This window comes from Taudactylus pleione, unplaced genomic scaffold, assembly GCF_031769625.1.
Source record: "Taudactylus pleione unplaced genomic scaffold, aTauple2 ptg000337l, whole genome shotgun sequence".
NCBI classification, from domain to species: domain Eukaryota; kingdom Metazoa; phylum Chordata; class Amphibia; order Anura; family Myobatrachidae; genus Taudactylus; species Taudactylus pleione.
In genome coordinates this window covers 1,375,737-1,401,533 of record NW_028284738.1, presented here as the reverse complement: position 1 = coordinate 1,401,533, position 25,797 = coordinate 1,375,737, and positions in this window count along the sequence as shown.

The window sequence follows — 25,797 nt, the reverse complement described above, 5'->3', positions numbered from 1 at the left end:
AATTATCAACATAAAGAAAGTACCCCCCCCCCCTCCCTCCCGAGCCGCAGCATACAGGACGGACCCTCTTCACAAAGAGACAAAAAAGTATTTTTACACTTTGTATTCAACCAAACAAATTAGTTCGGGGAAAACTAAACTGACGAAAACAATTAAGTAAATAAAACAAACATAAAAAGAGAATCTGCAGTTAATTTTCTACATCTAAACAGCTCTGATGGAGACTGTCAAACGTATTATCAATGTATGGAAACGATGACAATTGAGCGAGTTGTATTCAGTGTTTGCAGTCTCTCCTGGAGGAGCTCCCCAGAGGGGCTGGAAACATTTACTTTTCATTGACACTTGGCAAATATTTGACTTTATTTTCTTTCTAATTGTTTATTGTATTTATCTATAATAAACAACCAAATCACTGGGGTCAGGAAAGAGTATCATTCATTTGTTTAACCACACAAATTCCTCATAGAAATAAAAGTAACACAAGAGAGCGGCTTATAAAACTCTGCATTGTCTTCTATAAACATTCCCCCGTTTTACTGTCTTGGGGTTATTGTCGTTCTTTGTGGTTAGTTTTACTGAACGCAGCTTTTTTTACATGCGTATTTTATTACTGTCCGAAGTAGCTAAATGTCCTTGATGTTATATGAGTTAGTAAAAGCCTTATTATGACAGAAAGTAAAGTGCTCACACACTCATACCTAACGGAGATATACACAGTATATATATATATATATATATCGGTGATGTCCCAAGGCAGGTGCGGGCCACACCCGGTATCACCTGCTGATGAGTGACACCAAGGCACACATGCCTACCCTCTCTGTTTTCGCAGGAGGCTCCCAATTGGTAGGCACTTCTACCGCATTTTGCCCACTTCCTAGTGAAGTGGGCAGAATGGGGAGAATATTAGCGGGGATCGGCGGTTCTGGGCATTGGGGGCGGGGCCTAATGCCGTATTTCCATTAGCTCCACCCAATTGTTTAAATATGCATAATTGCGCTGAATTCCTGTGAGGGGACAAGACATAGTGATGCGATCCGGCCGGCCCTGCTCCCAACTCCGCCGACCTGCTTCACCTCCCCAGTCTTCTCCTGGGGAGGAATATTAAATTATCGGCAAGTAACCACCAAGGTGCAGACTCCCCCTCAGTGACAGGAGCCGGATGCTGTACTGTATAATTAAGTGCAGCACTCGGCTCCTGACACTGTAAGGGAGCCGGCCTGCACTGCACACAAGTCAGTCTGCACCTCCAGCAGCCCCCCTGCGCCCCAGTAATAACAGGACCACAGGGGTTCAGCCACAAGGACACGCCGCCTTCCCAAGTGGCCACGCCCCTGTCTGTGGATCCAAACCCCCTTTTTGACAGCGTGCAGTTCCGCCACGCACACAGCATCCCTACCCACACCGGGTAGCACCGCCGCTCACACAGCATCCCTACCCACACCGGGTAACACCGCCGCTCACACAGCATCCCTACCCGCACCCGGGGAGGGACACCACTGATCCATAAGTGTGGAAACACCCTTATAAAAAGGAAATGAGTTAGGAAATATTAATCCAGTGTTTACACATATGATATGGGAGTGGGGGAAAACTTTTTAGGCTAAGTCACCAGTACGGCGGCCATCTTGAAGTCAGCCATCTTGGATGCAACTCTATTTTTTTAATTGGGAAGGTAGTCATGTGACATATCAAACAGATGCAGAATTTCATAATAAAAACAATGGCTTTCTTCGTTTGCATATGAGGACACATCTGTATATCACTGGCCTCTACAGTATGTATATCTGTCCGCCCAATTCCTTTATACAGGTATCCTGCATGCACCCATGTACAGTTACACCATGTTACTTAAAATGATCTTGTTGCTCTATATGCGTGAAAGTAACTATGGCAAGAATAATTTGAAGATATTGCCTAGATTTTCCTACATAATACCCATCAAATATAAATAAACACATCTACTCTGTTATCCTTTGATAAGAATCTATCCCCCAAATATATAAAATAAACTAAAGTAAGCCATGCAGACCAAAATATTGTTCCTGGAAAAGATGACGTATCTACTGTGCTTAACTTTTTCTCTTGCAGATGGAGATCGCTACTGCGAACGGGTCATTAAACCAGCCATACTTTACAAAAAATGGACATTTCTTGGCGGTGGCTTAGCGGCGATCTAGCGTGCACAGGGAACTGTTTGGTCTCATGGGGGTGTCGTGGGCTCGTGATCCGACTTCCTTGCTCGATCGTAGCGTGTGGACGGAAATGGGAGACTTGTGTCAGACACATCATTTGCACCCAGCATAGGATGATTACTGCAGTCGTAAAAACAGTGTTAGGGTGGGGGGAGGGGGGGGCAGCCAGGCTTGCCCATGCAGACGCTAAGATCTTCAGTATACATGGGCACATACTCACATTATCATAACAGGATAAGTAGGCTGTTGCCATCACTTACGTCTCAGAATCGTTGTTTACTTTTCTAAAATAGCCAGTCCCGGTAGCATGAAATTATTGTGGAACTTACTGGGTGAATATTATAATTAATTGCAGTTTTCTCCCCTTACCCTATCCATAATGTAAGTGACATTCCGTGAAAATGATTAGAAGGAGACATAGGGCCTGATTCAGACTCGCTCGCAAGCGGGTCGATGGTGGCCCAGTGCGCACTTGCGTGCACAAGCCCCGTAGCGAGTGAGAACTTCACTTGCTCCGGGGCTTGCAACAAAATGGGGCGGCTATCGATGTTGATCGACAGCTCGCCCCCTTTTGTAGGCGGGAAGGGGGGTGGCTGCACAAACTGAGGTGTTCCCCGAAGGAACGCCTGCCATTTGTGGGCGGCCCTACTGACATCACTCGTGTTAGAGCAGGAAGTCCACTCGGCATTGCAAGTGCTGAGACCCTACCTTAGGGTCTCCTTGCAATGCCGATGGTCGCGATAATTGCGACCATCGCCAGGCCGCTCACACAAGCTGTGAGTGGTCACCCACAGCTATGCGAGTGACCTGGAGGCGGAAATTCTAAAAAAAAAAAAAATGCCCTGATCCAGATCGCTTGCAAATAGTGAGCGCCTCTGAATCAGGCCCATACTCGGCTAATTCCACATAAATGGAGAAATATTTACAGTACGTGGCGCTCTACAGACACAAGTGTGACTCCACATTGGGGTGACGCTCCATATATACTCCCGTGTTTGACCCTTAACCACGGCCCCAGGAAATATTTACATTAAAAAAAAATCCAAACTTTGTGTTTGTACTGAGCAAAAACATGGAGACAAACATACGCGGCACTGGATCCCCCCAAACAGCGAGTTTATTACATGCAAACCTGACCTGGAATAATAAATTTCGTAATACATTCTGGTTTGCGTAACCCAACCCTAACCTGTGTAACGTGATTAAACGCTCTCAGCCCGGCTTTGGATGGAAACCTGTAAGGTCATTTAACTTGTATAAATAAGCATCTACGACTAAGAATTATACTTACTATTGTAGTTGGCACAGAATATATATAACAACTTTTCTTTTTCATGGATTGCCGGCCAAATATCGGGCAAACCAAGCGTATAACATCACAAAGTGTGAGTTTGTGGGCAGTAAAAGTACAAGCTATTTGGAGCTTACATTAATCAAAAATTTTATATAGGGAACATAAACTGTTTTATATTCCAGTGTCAGGAACAATGCACAGTGCTAATTATTACACATATATCCTAATCACGGAACGGAGGGTGGTAATTTGAAAAACCCATGGCAAATATTTTAGCAATTAAATGGTTTGTTTATAAAAGAAAAGAGATGTAAGTACAAGTGCACTCAGCATTATGTAATGGGTTACCAGCGTACAGCGCATTAATTACAAGCAGAATTCTTGTTCCTCACACTGCTGGGTGTTTAAATAGATGGAAAAACTGAGCATTACGGAGTATTTTATATCTGTTTTGTGTGTTTGATACATTGTGACTGAGGCTATTCCTGGGGATTCTTACAATGTCTGACATGTCTGTGTGTCATTTGGTCTATTTATATATTTGCTAGAGATTAGCAGTTCATTGTCTTTATAAAGTGTTATCTGCTATCTTTTATTTGCAAAGCCCTTTGTGAAACTGACGTTATGTGATACAGGAAGATCTATTGTCAGAGACACCGTATTAAAGACGTATACATACTGCATATAAATGTGCTGCTGTTGTGATAATATTGTATACAAATGTTAATTATTATGGAGCTGCTACTCCAATCACTGTGAGAAGCATGGCTGTATAATGTAATGGAATATACTGCCCTATATAAAAGTTGTTAATAATAATAATAATAATAATAATAATAATAATGTAATGATGGTGGTAATGCCAGCACCAGTATTCAGAAAGATATTGGTGGAAAGTTAAAGTTCACAGTAATTATAGTTTTGTTTATTGTTCTGTGGTTATAGTTATTAATTGATTGGCCTAAGTAGATATAGTCAATAGTTATAGTCCTCAGTATAGTTATTAATTATAGTCCTCAGTATAGTTATTAGTTATAGTCCTCAGCAGTGGACTGTGTAAATCCCACTGCATTATTGGCAGATATTGGATGCACATCTAATACCAGCATAGATGTTATGGCGTCAGTGATCCACTGTGCAATTAGGTGACTGCTGTCATACTTTCTCCCCCTTGCAAAGGATTGATTAACAGTCTTTTGTTTTTATTACTACTAGTAGTCTTCCTGGTCCTCTTCTGGGATGAAAATCCACTCCCAGCAGCAGCAGGCATAGTGCTCAAGGATTCTTCTGGAGAAAGGACTGATGTGAATGAGTAGAATATTTTTTTTGTAAATGCCTCCCCTCCTTCATAAATTTGCTTCAAAATCAAATAATGAAATAAAATGTACTACTAATTAAATCTTCCTTTCCCTGCCTTCAACTACATACATACTCCACCTCCCTCAGGCCTCTTGAATAATAAAAACATATGTTTCCTGATGTGTCATGGAGGAAGTTGAACTGCCACAACTGCTGCAATCTTTCTCATGCGGTTGCTGAATGCCAAAAAAAGTCCAGAAATGTTTATGGCCACAGACAGCAACTCCTTCATGTCCCTTTAATTTTAAAAAATATTCTGAACCACCAAGTTGATTTTGTGGGCAAAAAATGGGACATATTGTTCACCCATGCTCACCCCTCCTCCCTCATAAATTTGCTTGGGAATCAAAAAATGTAATTAAATTTACTACCAATCAACCCTTCCTGTCCCTGCCTTCAACTACATACAGTACATACTCCATCTTCTTCAGGCCTCTTGATTCATGAAAACATATGTTTCCTTATGTGCCATGTTGGAAGTTGAACTGCCACGTGTTTGTGCCGCCCACTGCTGCTGCTTAGCTTAGTCAGCCAGCTAGCTTGGTGCAAAATTTGGGCCTAAATCAGGTTGAAAATAATATTGTGAGCTGTGAGGTGGTCAAAATTGACTGGAAATGAGTGGAAATTAATGTTATTGAAGTTAATAATATTGTTGGAACAAAAAAGCCAAAATTCTGTAATTTTAGCAGTTTTTATAAATAAAAAAAATTAAAAAAAACAAATTCAAATCCAAAACACGCAGGGGCGGTTTTTGGCAAAACCAAATCCAGATACCAAACACGAAGGAGATACAGATCCAAAACACAGGGGTCGGTGCACATCCCTAGTTATAATCCCAGTAGTGATAGTTATTAGCTATAGTCCCCAGTAAATATCGTTATTAGTGGTCTTCTATTATGTTGTTGTACAGCCCATTTTGTAAATAATATCAAGCACATGTTTAGAACACATTTACATAAACAGTGATTTATACCAAACTGTCCTTTTAAACATTCGGTTGGGTTTGTTTCGCCAATGAAAAAAAAATATTAATCACTTTCACAAAAACAGTCAGTATCTCAGGATTGTGAAAAAATGACATTGGAACCCGAGACTCACCTATCTCTGATATTGGCTAGTGATACGATCATGGCTAACTCAGAAAGGAAACTAAAAAAATCTAAGATATATTATAAAATGTACATAAAGCCCATACATATGCACCTAGGCTTGTACAATTTATGTCCATTATGCTGTTATGTTATTATTTCTTATTATTAATAGGAGGCTACTTTAACTTACTCTCATCATATATTTTTTGCCATGCGATTAATATTCATCTACTGTAAGAACATAGTTTTGCTCCCAAGTGGGCGCAAACTCGCCGTAAACATGGGGTGATCTTATTGACTAACAGGCACGCAGATGGTATTGACACATCTCAAAAAAACACGAGACAGGAAGAAAATGACGCACTCACATCTATAATATAATGACCTGAATTTTTAGATGTAATTTCACCTGCGGGAAATTGAATTGAGGATTTTTTTTGTTTGGGTAATGGAGATTATCAAGAGGACAAACCTAGTTATGTCATTGTGTGACATAAGGAACCTCTCAGGCAAACGATATCTACAGTAGTTCTGTACTTGAGCTGGGTACATGTCATGTTTAATTAGCCATATACTGTACAAGATTAAGATGTTTCCCTTTTTTCTCTTGCTCTGTTCGGCATTTTCCGACCCTATAACCCAGTTTCAAAAGTGCACACGTACTATTAATCTTAACTTTTACAATGGCGGGTGTTGTCTTGCGTTCCACCCCAGATATCCCATAAAACAACTCCACTCTGAGACTGGCGATAACCATGTTTTTTTTTAGTTAGATAATTTACTTTATACCAAACTGGTCTATCAGCATCAAATGAATGGGTTACAAAATGCTTGGACCCATCTGATGAAATAGCTATAGTATATATTTCTCATGGGATACGTTTAGGAAGCCGGCGGCCGCAACCCCGACCGCCGGCTTCCCGAATCCTCTATCCCGCATAGGGATAAATGACCGGCATCTAAAATCTAGACGCCTGTCATTTTCCCGGCGCTGGGAGACAGGCGCCCGGCATCCCGATGGAAGGCATCTCGGGCGCCGCGAGCGGACAGCCGTGCGGGGGGGGAGGGTTAGGTTTAGGGCACCCGGGGGGGGGAAGATCAGGATTTCCAGTGCTGTCGGGCTTCCGCTGCCGGGCTCTGCTGTTTTGTCGGGCTGCCGCAGCCGGGAATCCAACTGCCGGTCATGCGGCAGCCGGCTATCCATACCGAATGCATTTCTCATATGTGCAGTGTGGAAATTGCCTGTATGTTCATGTGACTATGTCGTAGTCCTCACACATCTCCCCAATGTTTTTGGGTGGTCTTTTAAATACCTACAACTATCATCCTCCCATCTCACTTCCTCCCACCACACTCTCCAAAGTTGGGTACATGCTAAACGATATGTGTACCCAGCGTCCGGCTGCCCAATATGTTGGCCCATTGCCCCCCCCCCTCCCCGCCAATGGACCGACACATTGGGGTGGCCGGTACACATTAGAGATCTGGTGCCCAACCGCCCCGAAATGTCGGCCCCTACCACATCCCACTGCATGGGCTCTTCAGTTGCATCATCAGGTTGAGCTGCATGTAGGGATGACCTGATGATGTGCCTGATGACCAAACGGGAGCGCCCAACAGCCGACATAGCGGGTACACACTAGACGACTTTGATGATATGTCGTTCCGATCCGTCGGAATCGGGCACTGTGTTGTGTCTTCAGGCGCTGTGTTAAAAAATAACATAAGGGTGGATGGAACGTCCCAAAGACAATTCCATTGTGCAACACTTTTCATTTCATTATGGGCTATACTTTTTTGGGGGACATCTGTCTCTCACAAGGCCATTTGAATCTCTCTGGTCTGGTCTAGTTTATGGCTAGTTGGTCAAGGGTTCATCCTGCAGCAAGATAATGACCCAATACATACCTTCAGAATGTTGACAGTTGAACTGTCGACTTATTCAGAATGTCAATGTAACCCTATGTAATTTTGGATACTAAGTGCCTCCACCCTAGCTTTGGTCTACCTATTAATGTAGATTGAAGAATGCTAGGGAAACCCAATTTAACTATGATATTATACAACTGTCCACCTTTGAAGTTGTTTCCTCAGTAAGTGTTAAACAAACTATAATGGTCACTAATACTATTATCCTTTTCTTTTGGTAGAAGTTTACCCTGGGAGTTGTTGCTTCTGGTTTCCACCCTCCAACATTCATGTAAGTATGCAATATGTAGTGGGTGTAGGATAATATAGGTGACAACAATTGTTACAATTAGAAAAGTGGTATTTTATAACCGTACCTTTCAGAACAATAAGGGTTTTTATATTTACTGTAGAGAGTTATTACCATACCATGGAATATAGGCCCTGATTCAGAGCCGGACGCTCTGACAGAGCGCTCGCTCTGAATCAGGGCTGGGCTATTTTTTTTTAGAACGGCCTCCGGGCCGCTTGCATAGCTGTGGGTGACCACCCACAGCTATAGCGAGCGGCCAGGAAGATGGTCGCGATGGTCAAGACCATTGTGACCATCGGGCTTGCGACGAGACCCTTGTGGTACGGTCTCGTTGCCGCAAGCCCCAGAGAGATTTCGGCTCTAACAGAGCCGAAATCTCTCCCACTGACATCATTCGTGATGTCAGTGGGGCCGCCCCCAATCGGAGGTGTTCACATGGGAACGCCTTTGTTTGGGCAGCCACTCACCCGGCCCACCCACCAAAGGGGGCGAGCTGTCACTCAACATCGAAAGCTTGCCCCCTTTGTTGTGAGACCCAGAGCAACGGAGTGCCCGTCGCTATCTGGGTCTCACGCATGCGCATGACGGAGCCGGCTCCATTGTGTGCATGCGCACTGGCCCACCATCGACCCGGTTGCGAGCGCACAACGCTTGCGACCGGGTCTGAATCAGGCCCATAATACCTTTACTGATGAGTGAACCTTCTTACGGCACATATTATAAAAAAGCAAAATGGGAAGAGGCACATATACAGCAGTAACCTTGGTTAGCCTAAACAATTTCCCACTAATATAAATTATACACTCCCTCTATTACCTCCCTTAGCATTAAACAACAAATAGCATCAACTAATTAAAAGTTAATGGTATATGATAGATTTATATTTCCGTACTAAACAACAGTTATAATAGTTAATATAGTCTCTGAATCTTCTGCACTGCGGTTATATGAGCCCAGGGGTAGTAGCTGTAAAGTGATACATAGTATTCCTGTCTGAGAGAGAACGTTTAGTCTATGGCTACTGTTGTGTCCATGTGTTACTATTTCACTTCCAGCATAAATACTTTGTAGGTTTGAATAACACGTTTAATTTATGTCTGTCTGAAAATACCTTTATAACAGGGTTACTATGAAATTATAATGTGCTTTCCAGTGAAAAGTATAGTTGTTTAATTTAGTTGATCCTGTAAAATGTGCTCAGAGTCAGTTGCTGCCTCTATATATATATTAGGGGTGTGCATCGGCCACTTTTCGTGATTTGTGTTTTGGTTTTGGATCTGGATCTTTCTTCGTGTTTTGGATCTGGATTGGTTTTGCCAAAACCTCCCTTCTGTGTTTTGGGTTCTGGGTTTTGTGTTTTGGACCTGTATTTTTTTGAAAAAAAGCATAAAAACAGCAAAACTCACAGAATGTGTTGGTTTTTCTGCTCCTATACTATTATTAACCTCAATAACCTTAATTTCCACTAATTTCCAGTCTATTCTGAACACCTCACACCTAACAATAGTGTTTTTATGTCCAAAAGGTTGCACCGAGGTAGCTGGATGACTATGCTAAGCGACAAGAGTGGACGGCACAAACACGTGGCCCATCTAGGAGTGGCACTGCAGTGGCAGACGGGATGGCAGTTTGAAAAACTAGGCCCCAAACAGTACATAATGCAAAGAAAAAAAAGAGGTGCAAGATGGAATTGTCTTTGGGCCCTCCCACCCACCCTTATGTTGTATAAACAGGACATGTACACTTTAACAAACCAATCATTTCAGCGCCAGGGTCTGCCACACAACTGTGGCTGAAATGATTGGTTCGTTTGGGCCCCCACAAAACAAGCTGGCAATCAATCTGTCCCTGCACAAACTGGCTCTACAGAGGCAAGATGTCGTCTTCATCCTCCTCATTCACCGATTCCTCACCCTCTTCAGTGTTGTGTACATCCTCATCCTCACAGAGTATTAATTCGTCCCCACTGGAATCCACCACCACAGGTCCCTCTGTACGTTCTTGAGGCTGGTCTCCCTGGAAGAGTTGATAATTCAATTTTATGAACATCATTTTCTCCACATTTTGTGGAAGCAACCTCCTACGCCTTTTGCTGACAAGGTTCCCGGCTGCACTAAACACTCTTTCGGAGTACACACTAGAGGGGGGGCAACTCAGGTAAAATAGAGCCAGTTTGTACAGGGGCCTCCAAATTGCCTCTTTTTCCTGCCAGTACAGGTATGGACTGTCTGACATGCCTACTTGGATGCTGTCACCGATATAATCCTTTAACAGACAGACGCACGCTTGTCGCTGCTGCTTTGAGGATGCAGGTGCGGCTACTGCGCATACATTTCACACACAAACACAGAAAAAAAGATTATTTTATTTTGGTTGGTGCGCACTTTGGGGGTTACATCACCCTTTAACAGACAGGCGCACACTTGTCGCTGCTGCTTTGAGGATGCAGGTGAGGCTACAGCCCACACAATTCACAAAGACAGAAAAAAAAATAAGAATTTTTTATTTTTTGTGGAGCGCACTTTGGGGGTTACACCACTCTTTAACGGACAGACACATGCTTGGCGCTGCTGCTTTGAGGTTGCAGGTGCGGCTACAGCCCACACAATACATAAAGAAAAAAAAAAATAGGAAATTTTTAATTTTTTTGGAGTGCACTTTGGGGGTTACAGCACCCTTTAACGGACAAGCCAGCCGGCCCTTTACTTATGACACATGCACACACTTGGCGCTGCTCCTTTGTTGATGCACGTGCAGCCACAGTGCACACAATTCACAAACACAGAAAATAATTCCTCCACCATTCTGTCAGTGGTGACAGTATCATAAGCAGTGACAGTAGACTTGTCAGAAATTGTTGGCACGTCCTTCAGTCCGGACCAGATGTCCAAACCGGCCCTTGACTTATGACACAGGCGCACGCTTGGCGCTGCTGCTGTGTTGATGCACGTGCAGCTACTGCGCATACATTTCGCACACAAACACAGAAAAAAAAGAATTCTTTATTTTTTGTGGAGTGCACTTTGGGGGTTACACCACCCTTTAACAGACTTATGGGACACAGGCGCACGCTTGGCGCTACTCGTTTGTTGATGCACGTACAGTGCACACAATTCACAAACACAGAAAATATTTTTTTATTTTGTTTGGAGTGCTCTTTGGGGGTTACACCACCCTTTAATGGCCAAGCCAGCCGGCCCGTTACATATGACACAGGCGCACGCTTGGCGTTACTTTGTTGATAACCGTGCGACCACAGAGCACACAATTCACAAACACAGAAAATAATTTTTTATTTTGTTTGGAGTGCACTTTGGGTGTTACAGCACCTTTTAACGGTCAAGCCAGCCGGCCCTTTATTTCTGACACAGGCGCACGCTTGGCACTACTTTGTTGATGCACGTGCGGCTACTGCGCACACAATTCACAAACACAGAAAAAATATTTTTTTTTTTTGCACTTGGGGGGAGCACCCCTGATGGACAGAGCACCCCCTGGACAACACTACAGCACCCCTTTAGGACTGGGACACTGCACAGGACTTTGGAGTGGACACAGCCCCTATGGACAACAGCAGCACAGCACAACACAGCCAGCCCCTATGGACTTTGGAGGAGTGGACACAGCCCCTATGGACAACAGCTGCACAGCGCAGCACAGTACAACACTACACTGCACTACACTACACTACACAGCCCAGCCAGCCCTAACTCCCACCCTCCCTCTTCACTGTCCACAGCCGAGTGAGAAAATGGCGCCGACGCGGGTAGCTTATATAGAATCCAAAACCCGCGAGACCTGGAAGGCGGGATGATGACGTTTTGCCTCGATTTCAGATCCGAGTCAGGCGGGAAAAGTCGAGCCTGACTCGGATCGGCCTCGGATCGGGGGGGGCTCAGGGGGGTTCGGATTTCAGATATCCGAACCCGCTCACCCCTAATATATATATATATATATTACAATGACTTCTGCGCTCGTCTCAATGGATACTACTCCCCCCACTGTACTGGTTTCCTGTTATAGCATTTAGTTAAGTTATTCAGTCTCCGCTGCTATATCTTAAACCAATGTGTATTTCCTATATGCCTCCACAGTGTACATTACACTGCCCTGGTACATAATCCTATCTTCCTTCTATCAAACTGAGGAGCCGCAGTGATTTCCCGAAGGATAGCTTATCTTCCCTCCCTTTCTCTTCTTTTCTCCAGCCCCTGTGTCTGTCACTCTCCCCCTCTGCCTTCACCTGCAGCTCCTCACTAACTACCCTTTGATTCTCTAGCCCATCCCAGCCCAGCCCGGCCCTGTATAACACTTACCTTTTGCGCTGCCTGTTGTACTGCTCTTCCGCGGCGGCTCAGAGTCCCGGCTGGCAGCTCCTCCCTGATTCAGCGGTGCGACATCATGACATCACGCGCACTGCGCCGGCTGCTATACCAGTCTCCTGACCCTGGATAGATGTTCCCCTGACCCCGGTGGATCTAGCCGGGTGCCCTGCTTACTACTGTTGCCTCAGTCACCTGCTATGTAAGAGGCTTAAACAGCAGGTGGCAGAGGCAATGGGAACACATGAACTGGGCTCCTGAAATTCCTGCGGGATCAGGGCCCCTCAGAATCTGGGGGCCCAGTACAAGTGTCCTCCTTTGTACCCCCCTGTCGCCGAGCCTGGAAAGGGATGGTAAGTATGCCATCTCTAACCCTCTCCCCTCCCCTAACCTTCCCTTAGTGGTGCCTAACCCTAACCTCCCCCCTTGTGCCTAACCCCAAACTCCTCCCGATGTTGCTTAACCCTAACCCCCCTCCCCGCAGCCTAACCCTAACCTGACCGGAGGGGTGCCTAACTCAAATGTGCCCGCGGGGTGTCTAAACCTCACCCCCCATCCACGGGGACAGTGCGCTACTTATCTCCACCTAGACTTTCAACATTCCATCTTCGGGATGCTGACGCCGGTATCCTGAGGTCATTCAGGATAGCGGCGTCGGCATTTTGCCAGAGGTCGGGATTCCAGCGTTGGTATGTCGATGGGTGGTATATCGACGGCTCGTATCCCATCCACCGGCATTTTAACTGCATCCCGCTGACATGCCCTGTTCAGCCCCCGATTACCACTCAGCTAGTGATTAGTTTCCAAAGGCCGCAACTGCTCCGCCTCCACTTCAATTAACCAGCTGGTTAGGACCTCCGGCACTAGGTTCCAGCTACTCCGCCTCCTTTCCACTCAGCCAGCCTGTGGAAACCTCCATCACTAGGCCAGGCTGCTCCGCCTCCGTCTGACTCCCTTTCAGATCAGCCATGGTAAAACGCTTTGTCTCAGCGCTTTTCCCTAGTAGCCGAATGCCCACACAGGCGTCACTCTTCAGTCACTTGGCCGCTGCCCTTATAGCTTTACTGCAGCAAAGGTGCCTGAACAAAAGTTTCATTTTAATATTTTTTAACACATTGGACCTCATTCAGAGTCGATCGCTTGCTGCAAGCAATCACTCTGAATGAGGGCGGCCACTTACTTTTTTAAGTGCCGCCTTCTGGTCGATCGCTAGGCTGTGGGTTACCACCCACAGCTCTAGCGACCGACCAGGGTGATGGTCGCAATGGTCATCACCATCGCGACCATCGGGGCTTACGACCAGACCCTAAGGTTGGGTCTGGGCTCTCGTAAGCCCCAGGGAACTTCCTGCTCTGTTTGAGCAGGAAGTTCCCCACTGACATCATCAATGATGTCAGTGGGGCCGCCCACAAATGGCAAGCGTTCCGTCTGGAACGCCTCCATTTGGCCAGGCCTGCCCCCGGCCCACCCAGCAAACGGGGCAAGCTGTCACTCAACATCGACAGCTCGCCCCGTCTGCTATGAGACCCCTAGCATGCCGGCTCCATTGTGCGCATGCTCTGTGGAGACCATCGACCCAGTTGCGAGTGCATCGGCGCTTGCAACCGGATCTGAATGAGACCCATTGTCTGAACACACACAACGCAGTGCCACACAGCGCTCCTAGTAGTGGCACCCTAATGGCGTTATTTTGTAACACAGCTCCTGAACACACAACACAGTGCCACACAGCGCTCCTAGTAATGGCACCCTAATGGCCTATTTTAACACTATGCACACAACAGTGTTTTATTTACATTTTTTTATCACAGTGTCTGAAGAACACACAGAGGGCCTGATTCAGACCTGCTCGCGAGCGCTGAGTGCTCGCAAGCGGGTTGATGTTGCCCAAAAGCACATGCGCTCGACGGAGGCGGCTCCGTCGTGCGCATGCACGAGACCCGAATAACGACGGCCAAGCCGCCGTTATGGGTCTAGCACCAAATGGGGCGTGCTGTCGATGGTGATTGACAGCACGCCCCCTTTGGTGGGCGTGCCGGGGGCGTGGCTGCCCAGACGGAGGCATTCCCACAGTAGTGATGTCAGTGGGAGTGCTTTTGTCTCTGATAGAGCCAAAAGCACTCCAGGGCTTGCGGCAGCGAGACCCTACCGCAAGGGTCTCGTCGCAAGCCCGATGGTCGCGATGGTCTTGACCATCGCGACCATCATTTTGGCCACTCGCTATAGCTGTGGGTCGTTACCCACAGCTATGCGAGCGGCCTGGAGGCCGCTCCAAAAAGGAGGAGGGACGGCCCTGATTCAGAGCGAGTCCGGCTCTGAATCAGGGCCAGAGTGGTCCTAACATATACAGTATATGCTATATATATATATTAGGGGTGAGCGGGTTCGGATTTCTGAAATCCGAACCCCCCCGAGCCCCCCCGATCCGAGTCCGATCCGAGTCAGGCTCGACTTTTCCCGCCTGACTCGGATCTGAAATCGAGGCAAAACGTCATCATCCCGCCTTCCGAGTCTCGCGGGTTTTGGATCCTATATAAGGTACCCGCGTCGGCGCCATTTTCTCACTCGGCTGTGGACAGTGAAGAGGGAGGGTGGGAGTTAGGGCTGTGTAGTGTAGTGTAGTGTAGTGTAGTGCTGCTGTTGTCCACTACTTCAAAGTCCATAGGGGCTGGCTGTGTTGTGCTGTGCTGCTGTTGTTAATAGGGGCTGTGTCCACTACTTCAAAGTCCATAGGGGCTGGCTGGACTGTGTTGTGCAGTCAGTTCTCCATAGGGGCTGTGTCCACTCCAAAGTCCTGTGCAGTGTCCCAGTCCTAAAGGAGTGCTGTAGTGTTGTCCAGGGGGTGCTCTGTCCATCAGGGGTGCTCCCCCCAAGTGCTAAAAAAATAATATATTTTCTGTGTTTGTGAATTGTGTGCGCAGTAGCCGCACGTGCATCAACAAAGTAGTGCCAATCGTGCGCCTGTGTCATAAGTAAAGGGCCTGCTGGCTTGACCGTTAAAGGGTGCTGTAACCCCCGAAAGTACACTCCAGTCCAAACCAAAAAAAAATTATTTTCTGTGTTTGTGAATTGTGTGCGCAGTAGCCGCACGTGCATCAACAAAGTAGTGCCAAGCGTGCGCCTGTGCCATAAGTAAAGGGCCGGCTGGCTTGACCGTTAAGGGTGCTGTAACCCCCGAAAGTACACTCCAGTCCAAACCAAAAAAAAAATTATTTTCTGTGTTTGTGAATTGTGTGCGCAGTAGCCGCACGTGCATCAACAAAGTAGTGCCAAGCGTGCACCTGTGTCATAAGTAAAGGGCCGGCTGGCTTGACCGTTAAGGGTGCTGTAACCCCCGAAAGTACACTCCAGTCCAAACCAAAAAAAAAATTATTTTCTGTGTTTGTGAATTGTGTGCGCAGTAGCCGCACGTGCATCAACAAAGTAGTGCCAAGCGTGCGCCTGTGTCATAAGTAAAGGGCCGGCTGGCTTGACCGTTAAAGGGTGCTGTAACCCCCAAAGTACACTCCAGTCCAAACCAAAAAAAAATTATTTTCTGTGTTTGTGAATTGTGTGCGCAGTAGCCGCACGTGCATCAACAAAGTAGTGCCAAGCGTGCGCCTGTGTCATAAGTAAAGGGCCGGCTGGCTTGACCGTTAAGGGTGCTGTAACCCCCGAAAGTACACTCCAGTCCAAACCAAAAAAAAATTATTTTCTGTGTTTGTGAATTGTGTGCGCAGTAGCCGCACGTGCATCAACAAAGTAGTGCCAAGCGTGCGCCTGTGTCATAAGTAAAGGGCCGGCTGGCTTGACCGTTAAGGGTGCTGTAACCCCCGAAAGTACACTCCAGTCCAAACCAAAAAAAAAATTATTTTCTGTGTTTGTGAATTGTGTGCGCAGTAGCCGCACGTGCATCAACAAAGTAGTGCCAAGCGTGCACCTGTGTCATAAGTAAAGGGCCGGCTGGCTTGACCGTTAAGGGTGCTGTAACCCCCGAAAGTACACTCCAGTCCAAACCAAAAAAAAAATTATTTTCTGTGTTTGTGAATTGTGTGCGCAGTAGCCGCACGTGCATCAACAAAGTAGTGCCAAGCGTGCGCCTGTGTCATAAGTAAAGGGCCGGCTGGCTTGACCGTTAAGGGTGCTGTAACCCCCGAAAGTACACTCCAGTCCAAACCAAAAAAAAAATTATTTTCTGTGTTTGTGAATTGTGTGCGCAGTAGCCGCACGTGCATCAACAAAGTAGTGCCAAGCGTGCACCTGTGTCATAAGTAAAGGGCCGGCTGGCTTGACCGTTAAGGGTGCTGTAACCCCCGAAAGTACACTCCAGTCCAAACCAAAAAAAAAAATATTTTCTGTGTTTGTGAATTGTGTGCGCAGTAGCCGCACGTGCATCAACAAAGTAGTGCCAAGCGTGCGCCTGTGTCATAAGTAAAGGGCCGGCTGGCTTGACCGTTAAAGGGTGCTGTAACCCCCAAAGTACACTCCAGTCCAAACCAAAAAAAAAATTATTTTCTGTGTTTGTGAATTGTGTGCGCAGTTGCCGCACGTGCATCAACAAAGTAGTGCCAAGCGTGCGTCTGTGTCATAAGTAAAGGGCCGGCTGGCTTGACCGTTAAAGGGTGCTGTAACCCCCGAAAGTACACTCCAGTCCAAACCAAAATAAAATTATTTTCTGTGTTTGTGAATTGTGTGCGCAGTAGCCGCACGTGCATCAACAAAGTAGTGCCAAGCTTGCGCCTGTGTCATAAGTAAAGGGCCGGCTGGCTTGACCGTTAAGGGTGCTGTAACCCCTGAAAGTACACTCCAGTCCAAACCAAAAAAAAAATTATTTTCTGTGTTTGTGAATTGTGTGCGCAGTAGCCGCACGTGCATCAACAAAGTAGTGCCAAGCGTGCACCTGTGTCATAAGTAAAGGGCCGGCTGGCTTGACCGTTAAGGGTGCTGTAACCCCCGAAAGTACACTCCAGTCCAAACCAAAAAAAAAATATTTTCTGTGTTTGTGAATTGTGTGCGCAGTAGCCGCACGTGCATCAACAAAGTAGTGCCAAGCGTGCGCCTGTGTCATAAGTAAAGGGCCGGCTGGCTTGACCGTTAAAGGGTGCTGTAACCCCCGAAAGTACACTCCAGTCCAAACCAAAAAAAAAATTATTTTCTGTGTTTGTGAATTGTGTGCGCAGTAGCCGCACGTGCATCAACAAAGTAGTGCCAAGCGTGCGCCTGTGTCATAAGTAAAGGGCCGGCTGGCTTGACCGTTAAAGGGTGCTGTAACCCCCGAAAGTACACTCCAGTCCAAACCAAAAAAAAATTATTTTCTGTGTTTGTGAATTGTGTGCGCAGTAGCCGCACGTGCATCAACAAAGTAGTGCCAAGCGTGCGCCTGTGTCATAAGTAAAGGGCCGGCTGGCTTGATCGTTAAGGGTGCTGTAACCCCCGAAAGTACACTCCAGTCCAAACCAAAAAAAAAATTATTTTCTGTGTTTGTGAATTGTGTGCGCAGTAGCCGCACGTGCATCAACAAAGTAGTGCCAAGCGTGCGCCTGTGTCATAAGTAAAGGGCCGGCTGGCTTGACCGTTAAAGGGTGCTGTAACCCACAAAGTACACTCCAGTCCAAACCAAAAAAAAAATTATTTTCTGTGTTTAGCCGCACGTATATATCAAATCGATATAACATAAATGGAGGACCAAACTTTCTCCGATAAAAATAAAATAGAGAAAGATCAAGAACCACTTCCTCCTAGTGCTGAAGCTGCTGCCACTAGTCATGACATAGACGATAACATGCCATCAACGTCGTCTGCCAAGGCCGATGCCCAATGTCATAGTAGAGGGCACATACAATCCCAAATGGCAAAGTTCAGGAAAATGACCTTGAAAAAGACATTTAAATCAGCTGAAGAGAAACGTAAACTTGCCAATATGCCATTTACGACACGGAGTGGCAAGGAACGGCTAAGGTCGATCCCTAGTATGTTCATGACTAGTGGTTCAGCTTCACATGACGATGGAAGCCCTCCTCCCACTAAAAAAATCAAAAGAGTTAAGCTGGCAAAAGCACAGCGAAGAACTGTGCTTTCTAAGAAGATATCACAAATCCCCAAGGAGAGTCCAAGTGTGGTGGTGGTTGCGATGCCTGACCTTCCCAGCACTGGACGGGAAGAGGTGGCTCTTTCCACCATTTGCACGCCCCCTGCAAGTGCTGAAAGGAGCACCCACAGTCCACTTGCTGATATGCAAATTGAAGATGTCACTGTTGAAGTACAACAGGATGAGGATACTGGTGTAGCTGGCGCTGAGGAGGAAGTTGGCGAGGAGGATTCTGATGGTGATGTGGTTTGTTTAAATCAGGCTCTGGGGGAGACAGTTGTTGTCCGTGGGATGAAAAAGCCCATCACGGTCATGCCTGGGCAGAAGACCAAACATTCCACCTCTTTGGTCTGGCAATATTTCTATCCAAATCCGGACAACAACTGTCTTGCCATATGTACCATATGTAAAGGTGAAATAAGTAGGGGTAGGGACGTCAACCACCTAGGAACATCCTCCCTTATACGGCACCTGCAGCGCGTTCATAAAAAGTTACTGTCAAGTTCAGAAACTTTGGCTAAGACCGTAAGCAGTCCAGGGACACCTAAATCCTGTTGTCCTGTTGTATCCAAGCGCCTGCAAACCACACCGTCAACTACCTCCTCGTCAATTTCCTCCTTAGTTAGGATCGGAAGTAGTCCTGCAGGCCATGTCACTGGCATGACTGACTCTCCTATCCGGGATTCCTCCGGAGGATCCTGCATTGCTACGCCTACTGCTGCCGCTGCTGCTGTTGCTGCTGCTGGGAGTCGTTCATCATCCCAGAGAGGAAGTAGGAACACCACTACTTTTACTAAACAATTGACCCTCCAACAGTCCTTAGCGAGGAGGATGAAGTACGACAGCAGTCATCCTGAAGCAAAACGTATAACTGAGGCCTTGACTGCTATGTTGGTGTTAGACGTGCGTCCGGTATCCGCCATTAGTGCAGTGGGATTTAGACAATTGATGGAGGTAGTGTGTCCCCGGTTCCAAATCCCGTCTAGATTCCACTTCACTAGGCAGGCGATACCGAGACTGTACAGAAACGTCAGAAAAAGTGTCCTCAGTGTCCTGAAAAATGCCGTTGTACACAATGTCCACTTAACCACGGACATGTGGACAAGTGGAACAGGGCAGACTAAGGACTATATGACTGTGACAGCCCACTGGGTAGATGTATCACCTTACGCAGCAACAGCAGCAGCGTCACCAGTAGCAGCATCTCAGAAATGCCAGCTCTTTACAAGGCAGGCTACGCTGTGTATCACCGGTTTCAGTAAGAGGCACACCGCCGACAACCTCTTAGAGAAACTGAGGGAAATCATCGCCCAGTGGCTTACCCCACTTAGACTCTCCTGGGGATTTGTGATATCTGACAACGCCACCAATATTGTGCGGGCATTACATCTGGGCAAATTCTAGCACGTCCCATGTTTTGCTCACACAATAAACTTGGTGGTGCAGAATTTTCTGAAAAGCGACAGGGGCGTGCAGGAGACGCTTTGGGTGGCCCGAAAAATTTCTGGCCACTTTCGCCATTCAGCGACTGCGTGCTGAAGACTGGAGCGCCAGCAAACACTCTTGAACCTGCCCCGCCATCACCTGAAGCAAGAGGTTGTGACGCGGTGGAACTCAACCCTCTATATGCTTCAGAGGATGGAGGAGCAGCAAAAGGCCATACAAGCCTATACATCCACTTATGACATAGGCAAAGGAGGGGGTATGCACCTGACTCAAGCGCAGTGGAGAATGATTTCCGTGTTGTGCAAGGTTCTCCAGCCCTTCGAACTTGCCACACGTGAAGTCAGTTCAGACACTGCCAGCTTGAGTCAGGTCATTCCCCTCATCAGGCTTTTGCAGAAGCAGCTGGAGAAAGTGAAGGAGGAGCTAAGACGGAGCGATTCCGCTCGGCATGTGGGACTTGTGGATGAAGCCCTTCATTCGCTTTGCCAGGATTCCAGGGTGGTCAATCTGTTGAAATCAGACCACTACGTTTTGGCCACCGTGCTCGATCCTAGGTTTAAAGCCTATGTGGTGTCTCTCTTTCCGGCCGACACAAGCCTGCAGAGGTGCAAAGACCTGCTGGTGAACACACTGTCAGCTGAAGCGGAACGTGACACGTCAACGGCTCCTTCTTCATTTTCTCCTGCAACTGGGGCTGCCAGGAAAAAACTTAGGTATCCTAAGCAACCCGCTGGCGGTGATGCAGGGCAGGCAGGACCAAGTTTGGACATCTGGTCCGGACTGAAGGACCTGGCAACAATTTCTGACATGTCTACTGTGACTGCATATGATACTGTCACCATTGACAGAATGGTGGAGGATTACATCGGTGACAGCATCCAAGTAGGCATGGCAGACAGTCCATACCTGTACTGGCAGGAAAAAGAGGCAATTTGGAGGCCCCTGTACAAACTGGCTCTATTTTACCTGAGTTGCCCCCCCTCCAGTGTGTACTCCGAAAGAGTGTTTAGTGCAGCCGGGAACCTTGTCAGCGAAAGGCGTAGGAGGTTGCTTCCACAGAATGTGGAGAAGATGATGTTCATCAAAATGAATTATCAGCTCTTCCAGGGAGACCAGCCTCCAGAAGGTACAGAGGGACCTGTGGTGGTGGATTCAAGTGGGGACGAGTTAATACTTTGTGAGGATGAGGATGTACACACTGAAGAGGGTGAGGAATCGGTGGATGAGGAGGATGAGGATGACATCTTGCCTCCATAGAGCCAGTTTGTGCAGGGACACATTAATTGCCAGCTTGTTTTGTGGGGGCCCAAACGAACCAATCATTTCAGCCACAGTTGTGTGGCAGACCCTGGCGCTGAAATGATTGGTTTGTTAAAGTGTGCATGTCCTGTTTATACAACATAAGGGTGGGTGGGAGGGCCCAAGGACAATTCCATCTTGCACCTCTTTTTTTTCTTTGCATTATGTACAGTTTGGGGCCTAGTTTTTCAAACTGCCATCCTGTCTGCCACTGCAGTTTCACGCCTAGATGGGTCACGTGTTTGTGCCGCCCACTCGTGTCGCTTAGCATAGTCATCCAGCTACCTCGGTGCAACGTTTTGGACATAAAAACACTATTGTGAGGTGTGAGGTGTTCAGAATAGACTGGAAATGAGTGGAAATTAAGGTTATTGAGGTTAATAATAGCATAGGAGCAGAAAAACCTACAAATTCTGTGATTTTAGCTGTTTTTATGCTTTTTTAAAAAAAAATACAGATCCAAAACACAAAACCCAGAACCCAAAACACGGAAGGGTGGTTTTGGCAAAACCAATCCAGATCCAAAACACGAAGAAAGATCCAGATCCAAAACCAAAACACAAAACACGAAAAGTGGCCGGTGCACACCCCTAATATATATATATATTTACTATATACGCCCATTGTCTCTCCATCCTTAGATCTAGCAACCAGGCTATCATTTTATCCCCTTCTGATAAATATATATTCCACTTAGTGAGAGAACATCATCTGTGAGGCAGCATTCTGGCTGCTATTTACGCTCATTCCAATGCTCTCTTTAGTAGCTGTTTTAAAAGTTCTATTTAAATGCAAATGATCTTCTTGCCATCCAAGATCTAAACTGATAAAGAAAAAAGGGCCAAGATTTTCTTGGGTTCCTTCAATACTATAATGTAAGAACCATCGTGAAATGCTGAGTTCTGCGTTTCACAATTCATTCATCTCGTCGAATCTTTGAAACCTCCAAGTAATAGGTTTATTAAGCCTCATAACAGTAATTAAAATACCCCCAAACATAACATAAAAGTGAACTTATACAGAAGAAGTTCCTAACAGCATTCACTGATATACGTGCAAAATTTCCAGTACTGGAGATGCGTGAGATAAAGTTACGATGGCGAGGGAAGATTGTTTTCCTACGCACATAAGACGGCTTTAAGGGGAAGGTAATGCAATTTATTCTGCATCACTGCAATGTCCTGCTGTACTCTCTGCTGTCCTTTCAAGTTTTACAGTGAATTTATATAACCAGTTAAATACTTCACAAAACACATAGGACCTTATTCCGAGTTGGTCAAAGCGGCCGCACGGTCGTACGGGAAAAGGTGCCCGATATGCAAATGATTCCCTCGCAAGTCGCGGCCCTAAATTCAGATCGGTAGCTGGCCGACCAAGGGGAGGAAGCGGTCGGAATTCCAAAAAATACGCCCCCTTCTCGTACACATTGCACGTCATCTCCGGGCATATAAGGATTAATCGAGACCATAGGGAACCATCGGAACTGGTCGTAGAGCTTAAGGTTGACCATACCCTCTCTTAAGCTCTACGATCATGTCAGTGTAAAAACCTCCCATGTCACATGTGCCATGACGCTACTTTGTTAATTATGCACTCCCATAAACCGTATGCACTCCCATAAAACGCCGTTCGCATAATTAGGCACGCCTGCGTTCGGATCTCCACTCCCCTGTTTTCAAGCACCTTCCCCTGTTACCACCCACAAACGCCTCAATCTGTCACTCAAACTACCGACCTGGCTGTGTTCAAGGAGAGAGAAATTTCTGATCGTAGCAGCTAGTTTGAGCACGCGCATTGCGAACTTTACGTATGCGCAGTATAGCGAACATCGGTGGCGTACGACCGTGTGGCTGCTTCGACCGACTCTGAATGAGGTCCATATTGCTTGTAAAGTTTATATGGGTATACATTGTCAGGAGTTAAGCGACAGTCTGCAAACACCCCAAACTCAAACCTAAACTGCAGTGTAAGAATAAGCTGTCCAGCATCTGTGGGTGAAATCCATGCAACAGCCGCCAGTATTTACCCTGCATGCACAAATAGTAAATATATTGGCACCTCTTGCATTGCAGCATGGTTAGTCCAGGTTTGCTCCTAATTCAGAAATAGCCCCAGTATGTTATCATCATACAGTCAGTGTTATTGCAGCATTTATTTATCACAGCAATTAACCATTATTGTATCACTATGGTGATAACATTATTGAAAATAGTAAAGTAAAATTAATAAAACCCTAGTATCATCAAGTAATACTACGTTATGGACTACTGTGTTTATTTACAATCACTGTGGGGTGCCATTAATTTATCGCCATGGAAGCTGAGTGACTTTCCAGTTGCTGCAGTTACAAATATTCAAGCTCTGCTAAGCACATGTGGGGACCGGAGCATGTGTGAGGACAGAAGCATGTGTGGGGACTGGAGCATGTGTGGGGACAGGAGCATGTGTGGGGACCGAAGCATGTGTGGGGACAGAACCATGTGTGGGGACAGGAGCATGTGTGAGGACAGAAGCATGTGTGGGGACTTAAGCATTTGTGGGGACATAAGCATGTGTGAGGACCGGAGCATGTGTGGGGACCTGAGCATGTGTGGGGACCGAAGCATGTGTGGCGACCGAAGCATGTGTGGGGACAGGAGCATGTGTGAGGACAGAAGCATGTGTGGGGACCGGAGCATGTGTGGGGACCGAAGCATGTGTGAGGACAGAAGCATGTGTGGGGACCGGAGCATGTGTGGGGACCGGAGCATGTGTGAGGACAGAAGCATGTGTGGGGACCGGAGCATGTGTGGGGACCGGAGCATGTGTGGGGACAGGAGCATGTGTGGGGACCTGGAGCATGTGTGGGATCAGAAGCATGTGTGGGGACCGGAACATGTGTGGGGACAGAAGCATGTTTGGGGACAGAAGCATGTTTGGGGACTTAAGCATGTGTGGTGAATTAAGCAAGTGTGGGGACTTAAGCATGTGTGGGGTCCAGAGCATGTGTTGGGACAGAAGCATGTGTGAGGACAGAAGCATGTGTGGGGACCAGAGCATGTGTGGGGACAGGAGCATGTGTGGCGACCGAAGAATGTGTGGCGACCGAAGCATGTGTGGGGACAGAACCATGTGTGGGGACAGGAGCATGTGTGAGGACAGAAGCATGTGTGGGGACCGGAGCATGTGTGGGGACCGGAGCATGTGTGAGGACAGATGCATATGTGGGGACCGGAGAATGTGTGGGGACCGGAGCATGTGTGAGGACAGAAGTATGTGTGGGGACAGGAGCATGTGTGGGGACCGGAGCATGTGTGGGGACCGGAACATGTGTGGGGACAGAAGCATGTGTGGGGAACGGAGCATGTGTGAGGACAAAAGCATGTGTGAGGACAGAAGCATGTGTGGGAACCAGAGCATGTGTGGGAACCGGAGCATGCGTGGTGACAGAAGCATGTTTGGGGCCCGGAGCATGTGTGGGACGCGAAGCATGTGTGAGGACAGAAGCATGTGTGGGGACTTAAGCATGTGTGGTGAATTAAGCATGTGTGGGGTCCAGAGCATGTGTTGGGACAGAAGCATGTGTGAGGACAGAAGCATGTCTGGGGACCAGAGCATGTGTGGGGACAGGAGCATGTGTGGGTACCGAAGCATGTGTGGCGACCGAAGCATGTGTGGGGACAGAACCATGTGTGGGGACAGGAGCATGTGTGGTGACCGGAGCATGCGTGGGGACAGGAGCATGTGTGGGGACCGAAGCATGTGTGGGGACAGAACCATGTGTGGGGACGGGATCATGTGTGAGGACAGCAGCATGTGTGGGGACTTAAGCATTTGTGGGGACATAAGCATGTGTGAGGACCGGAGCATGTGTGGGGACCTGAGCATGTGTGGGGACAGGAGCATGTGTGGGGACCAAAGCATGTGTGGCGACCGAAGCATGTGTGGGGACAGAACCATGTGTGGGGACAGGAGCATGTGTGAGGACAGAACCATGTGTGGGGACCGGAGCATGTGTGGGGACCGGAGCATGTGTGAGGACAGAAGCATGTGTGGGGACCGGAGCATGTGTGGGGACCGGAGCATGTGTGAGGACAGAAGCATGTGTGGGGACCGGAGCATGTGTGGGGACCGGAGCATGTGTGAGGACAGAAGCATGTGTGGGGACCAGAGCATGTGTGGGGACCGGAGCATGTGTGACTACAGAAGCATGTGTGGGGACAGGAGCATGTGTGGGGACCGGAGCATGTGTGGGGACAGGAGCATGTCTGGGGACCGGAACATGTGTGGGGACAGAAGCATGTGTGGGGAACGGAGCATGTGTGAGGACAAAAGCATGTGTGAGGACAGAAGCATGTGTGGGAACCAGAGCATGTGTGGGAACTGGAGCATACATGGTGACAGAAGCATGTGTGGCGACTGAAGCATGTGTGGGGCCCGGAGCATGTGTGAGGACAGAAGTATGTGTGGGGCCCGAAGCATGTGTGAGGCCAGAAGCATGTGTGGGGACAGAAGCATGTT